A 6,664-nucleotide genomic window follows, 5' to 3' on the forward strand; every position below is an offset into this window, starting at 1 on the left:
AGCTTTTTGAAAACAATGAATTGGGACCAGTGTTATGATGTCAGCATCCCATATCACAGGACTGGCTTGAGTCCTGGAGCCCAGCTCCCTAATGTGCCTGGGAAAGCAGTGGATGATGGCCCAAGTGCTTGGGCCCCTGCCACCCATGTGGGAGACCAGATGGAGTTCCTTACCCCTATCATAGCCAACTGGGGAGTGAACCAGTGGAGGGAAGATCTCTGTCTCTCCCTCTCCCCATCTCTCTGCCTTTTGAATGAATGAATGAATAAATCTTTTTTTTTGACAGGCAGAGTGGACAGTGAGAGAGAGAGAGACAGAGAGAAAGGTCTTCCTTTGCCGTTGGTTCACCCTCCAATGGCCGCTGCAGCTGGTGCGCTGTGGCCGGCGCACCGCGCTGATCCAAAGGCAGGAGCCAGGTGCTTATCCTGGTTTCCCATGGGGTGCAGGGCCCAAGCACTTGGGCCATCCTCCACTGCACTCCCTGGCCACAGCAGAGAGCTGGCCTGGAACAGGGGCATCCGGGACAGAATCCGGTGCCCTGACCGGGACTAGAACCCGGTGTGCTGGCGCCACAAGGTGGAGGATTAGCCTAGTGAGCCACGGCGCCGGCCTGAATGAATGAATCTTAAAAACAACAAGAACACTGACTTGGATCTTGCAGGACAGGCCTGAGGCTGTGAAGAAGAGTAGTGTAAGCACTACCGGTACACAAGAGGGGGTGGAATGGTACGGGGTGAGCAGTGGATACTCAGAGGCCTCCTGTACCACACACAGGAGCTGACTTTACCCCACAGGTGATGGAGACCTCTGGGACTTTCAGCACTAAACTCCCAAGGTTATCTTGCATTACTTTGCAGGTCTTTTCTAACCTTTCTCCCCTTAAAAGAAATATAAAGACACATATCAATTTGGCCCTGTTTCTTTCAATGGCATAAAACGTTCTAGATATAGTTGAAATCCCACTCACTCCTGTTAGCCCCATCCACTTCCTCCCCCTCTCATAGGTAATGCTAAGATGAATGTGCAAAATTCCCCTGCAGATTCTTTCAGTATATTATTTCTATGTCTAATTTTTTTAAAAAAATATTTATTTATTTATTTATCTGAAAGGCAGACTTAGAGAGAGAGCTAAGGAGACGCAGAGAGAGAGAGAGAGGTCTTCCATGCAATGGTTCACTCCCCACATGGTCGCAATGGCCAGAGCTGTGCTGATCTGAAGCCAGGAGCCAGGAGCTTCTTTTGGGTCTCCCACACAGGTGCAGGGGCCCAAGGACTTGGGCCATCCTCCACTGCTGTCCCAGGCCATAGCAGAGAGCTGGATCGGAAGTGGAGCAGCCGGAACTCGAACCAGTGCCCATATGGGATGCCGGCACTGCAAGTGGCGGCTTTACCTGCTACACCACAGCGCCGACCCCTAATTTTTTAACTCCTGGTTTCCTCCCAGGTGAGATGAAGGCAATAGCTACTCCTCCCTGTACAATTTGGGACATGCTCAAGCAAACTTGCCCCAAATGGTAGAGTTAGAAACATACCAGGGGATTCCAATTCAATCCCATCAAGGTGGCATGTACCAATGCCATCTTACTAGTCTAAGTGATCAATTTCAGTTCCCAATTGATCATAATGAAAGGACTAAAAGTCAAAGGGATCACATAAACAAGTCTAGTGCCTGCTAATACTAACCGATAGAATAAATAAAGGGGAGAGCGATCCAACATGGGAAGCGAGATACACAGCAGACTCATAGAATGGCAGATGTCCTAAACAGCACTCTGGCCTCAGAATCAGCCCTAAAGGCATTCGGATCTGGCTGAAAAGCCCATGAGAGTATTTCAAGCATGGAAGCCAAGACACTCTGGCAAAAAAAAAAAAAAAAAAAAAAAAAAAACCTAAATGAAAAATCTCTATGAGATCCCAGTGGAAAGAACAGGTCTTCAAAGAAGAAGGTACCTTTCTCTGAAGGGAGGAGAGAACTTCCACTTTGACTATGACCTTGTCTCCTATCAGAATGGAAGGATAGCAACCAAGTCAATGAAATGTTGATTAATTTAATTATATATAGTAGTGCCCAGACAGTACTGCCTTCCCCTCTCCTCCATCTCCTGCCCCTTAATCTACGCGTGGCAAGGGACGGCTACTTATATGCCACGTGGCACCAGGAGCTGTCAGGCCCTTGCCCCATCTCAGGCCAGCTTCACCTATGCGCGTGGGAAATACGCACCAGATACTCTTTGAAGCATCCGTTGCATACATCAATCTCCTTAAATACAACGAAGACTCCAGGAAGTAGAAGACAGCCGAAAACCAAGGGACACAAATTGTCTAAGGTGTGAACAGCCACAAAGCTAGCCAGGATTCGAACCCACGCGATCCATGAAGCGACCTGCCTAAGACAGCAGGTGCCAGCCAGGTACGGGGCACACCACACACACTCGGAATAACAGCCGGGCTCGTGACTAAGGAGCGTCACAGAAAAAGCACAAGGCGCCTTGCTGTTCCTTCTGGGGGAGACCGGGGGCTCCAGTGCCAGAGGCCCGGGGTGACCCAGGGAGTCCTCCACAGCAGGCCTCACGGTGGGCATCTGGAGTCCACCGACAAGAACATAAGGAGCTGCAGGCCCAGCGCGGCCACCGACGTCCCGAGCAGGCAAAGCCCGCCCCGCCCGGCTCTGTTTCTCTGGGTCCCAGGACGTCGGCGTCCCCACTCTCTTCCCAGGCTGCTCGCCTCACTGAACACTCAGCGGGCCCGGGCGAACCGGGGCAGGGAACGGAGGGACCGGCCAGGCCCCCGGCTGCGGGCCAGGGCCACGGTAGCAGAGCTGAACCAAACCGCGGCCCGCCCGTAGCCTCGCGCGCCGCACTCACCTCTCCCGCGGGTTCAGAGCCCGCCGAATCGCGATCCAAACTCCGCGCGCCGCCACCTCTGCCCGGCGTGGGCGCCCTCTCAGACTCCGATTGGCTGCGTCTTGAGGATGCCGACCAATACCGTCGTACCTTGGCATTTGTTCCCCGCCCCCTCGGGTTGATAGGCGGGGTCGCCGTAAGCGCTGGGAAATGCATGTACTCCCAAAGCCCAATCAGAGCCGAGATGGGAGGGTCAGGTGACCATGACTAGCCTCCTGACTTCCGGTATTGGGCGGGGTCTTTGTTTTGGAGTGTTAAGTGTTGGTGAAGGCTTCGAGTGAAACTGGCAGCGGGAGACAGGCGATGGGAAGGTTGGGAAACCCTGGAGTTTGAAGGGAACTGAGACTTGCCGCTTCCCACCAGCTTCTCCTTGAGGCTTTGGCTGGCCTCTGGCCCACCCGGACTCCTGTGCACGACCGACTGCCAGTTGTCATTGGCCGGGAAAAGGGGTCGCAGACTCAGGGGCCTTCCGGGACAGGTGCAGTACCTGAGAGGGAAACCACGCCTGCGTCCCAGCGGACTGTCGCCACGCGGGAAAGCGGGCCGGATCCTGCTTTCTTCCGTTTTCCCTCCCTCCCGCCCTGCCTGCATCGCCTCTCTCTGTTTTAAGCACTGAGGGGATGTCGATGGTCACAGCCAATATGAGAAACAGAAGGGAAGTTGTCCAGAGAAATCTAAAATAGAACTGCCTTATGAGCCAGCAGTCCCTCTTCTGGGCAGGTTCCGGCTCATCAAGATGCTTTGCTCCCGTGTCCATTGCAGCGCTGGTCACAGAAGACGAGAAAACCGGAAACGAGTGTAGGTCTAGCAATGTGGAGAGACTCGGTATGTGAACACAGTGGAATACTATGCAGCCCTAAAAACCCTGGGATCCTGGCATTAGCAGGACATTAGGCTACGTGAAAGAAGTCAGAAAGAAAAAATATTGCATGAGCTCACTTACACGCAGAATCTTTTTAGAAGAAAACTAAACAGTGGTTGTGGGGAGAGTGGGACAACATGGGCCAGAGGATACGAAGTAGCAGATAGCTACATACAGCCTGAGAAATGCCTGTAAATGTGTTAAGCCACTGCTTGTGGATGCCAGCATCCCAGAGCTGAGTGCTGGAGTCCTGGCTGCTCCACTTTGGATCTAGCTCCCTGGTAATAAAGTCTAACAAGGCAGCAGAAGATGGCCCAGTGCTTGGGCCCCTGCCGCCCACCACTACAGCTGGAGGCTCCTGGCTTCCACCTAGGTCAGGCCCAGTTATTTTGGCCATTTGAGGAATAAACCAGCAAATCGTAAATCTCTGTGTGTGTCACTTCTCTGCCTTCATTTTTTAAAAGATTTGTTTGAAAGAGTTACACAGAGAGGTACAGCCAGAGAGAGAGGTCTTCCATCTGCTGGTTCACTCCCCAGATGGCCACAATGGCCAGAGCTGTACTGATCCAAAGCCAGGAACCAGCAGTATTTTCCGGGTCTCCCACGTGGGTGCAGGTGCCCAAGCACTTGGGCCATCTTCCACTGCTTTCCTAGGCCATAGCAGAGAGCTGGATTGGAAGTGGAGCAGCCAGGACTTGAACCAGCACCCATATGGGATGCCAGCACTGCAGGCCGGGGCTTTAACCCACTGTGCCAGAGCACTGGGCCCACACTCTGCCTTCATTTCCTGTTAGTTTTTGTCCTCTCTGTTCTTCAACTTCTTTGCCTTCTTTGTTGTAGTCCGTTGTGCCGGGCTCTGGGAATTACCTGGTGGAGTCCACAGTCTGGTGGAGGAAGGCACTTTCATAATGACAGTGAAACCATGAGAACGCCAGCTATGTGAGCACGTGGGGGAGGGGGACACATAACTGAGGTTTTCAGGCTCCAGAGAGGGTGTGGTGAACCTCGAGAGATGAGTGAGGGGTATGATGTGAACTCAAAGGCCAGGAACCCGGGAAGATGATAAGGTAACTGAGAAACCATCAGGAAGATGGGGTGTGGGGAGAATTGACCTAGAGGCCACAGGGACCAGATCTGAGTTCGGACTTCACCCTGCAGGAAGCATTTTGTAGGAGTGAGGGTGGTGTGTTGAGAGGTTTATGCACCAATCGTGTGTCTGTCTATAAGTATGAATGATTTCCAGCACCCCCTAAGAATCTCTCCTGGAGCATCCCACTCTCTTCCTAGGGGTAACCTGGTGTCACACAGTGGATACTGTTTTGTCTGCAGTTTCTTGCTCAGCACAGTACCTGTGACCTCATCCTTACCGTATGTATTGTAGCTTATTCTCCCCTGTTGCTGGGTAATACAGACAAAAATTGTGAAATGCATTGAAGTGGTTTTCAAAAGGTGTCAGGGTATGAGCTGAACTCAAGATGTCTAGCATACCCTTCTGGGATGTCTTGATTTGTTATGGCTTAGATAATAAGTTAGGTCCTCCCCAAAGACCGTGTGTGAAGAACTTGACCCCCAGAATCTTGTGCTAATGGATTAAGGAGGGAACTTAATCCAGTTGTGGCTTCTGAAGGAGGGAGGGGTGGGTGGGCTTGGCAAGTGATTAGATGGTGTTCAGTCACTGGGGTGGAGCCTGGGACTGAATCATGGTGGCTTTATAAGGTGAGGTCCCGTGGAGGATGGGCACCCTTCCTTTCTCCCTTCACCCTCATCAGATGCCAGACTGATGGGGCTGCCCAAGCTTGGACTGTTGGCCTCCAAAACTGTGAGCCCAGCTAAACCTTCTTTCTTCTTAAGAGGCTCTTCTTAGGCATTCGTTAACGAAGTGAAATGTGTGACTGAGTGGGGGCTGTCCGCCTTTCACTGCCTCTGAGCTACAGAATGACTCTACGTTTTAAGAAAATCCACTTTTGTCTACAAAAGGTAGATTGCGTTCAGCGGAATCTGAATTTGGATGTGAGCAGTTCTGCTAGTTTTTGCATCTGTTTGCAAAGTTATTTCATTATTTGTCATCCTGTAGGACTCTGAATTTTCCTATGAATCAGCTAATCTTTTTGAATCTCATTAATTTACAAGCTAAATAAAATGAGACACTTTTATGTTTGCATGATAGTCATGCTTAAATTAAAAGTATTTTTAACAGTAGGATGCAGTTATGAACACAATACAATTATTCATCTATTGATGAACATTTGAATTGTTTCCCTTTGGCTTTTATAAATAAAACTGCCAAAAGTCTTTTTGTAAATAAATGCATTGACTTTTTCCTTGGTAAATATCTAGGAATGGAATTTCTGGGTCTTAGTTAAGTCTATTTATTATTTATTTATTTGAAAGGCAGAGAGACAGGCAGAGTTCCCATCCGCCAATTCATTCCCTAATGTATCTGCATCGGGGGCTGGACTGGAGCAAAGCTGGGAGCTGGGAATGGGGTCGGTCTTCCAGGTGGGTGGCAGGAACCCAGTGACTTGAGCCATCATGACCGCCTCCCAGGGCCTGCATTAGCAGGGAGCAGGAGTCAATAGCCACAGCCAGGAATGGAACCCAGGTACTCCAGTGTGGGACACGGACATCTCAACTGCTAGGCTGAATGCCTACCCTTCAAAGTAGTTGTTTAACCATGTCACACTCCCACCAACAGTGAATTCTATTTCTACATCCTGTCAACACTTGAAACTGTCAGTCCTCTTCACTTTAGCTATCTGGAAGTCACTTAAAAGTGTCTTGTTTTGGTTTTAATTTACCACAGAAAGTATTCAGAAGAGAAATAATTTGAATACTTCTCCATTTTAGAAAGCTCTCTCTGGCTGCTGTGTGGAGAACAATATCTGTACCCCAAGTCCAT

This window comes from Oryctolagus cuniculus, chromosome 21 (assembly GCF_964237555.1).
Source record: "Oryctolagus cuniculus chromosome 21, mOryCun1.1, whole genome shotgun sequence".
Taxonomy (NCBI): Eukaryota; Metazoa; Chordata; class Mammalia; order Lagomorpha; family Leporidae; genus Oryctolagus; species Oryctolagus cuniculus.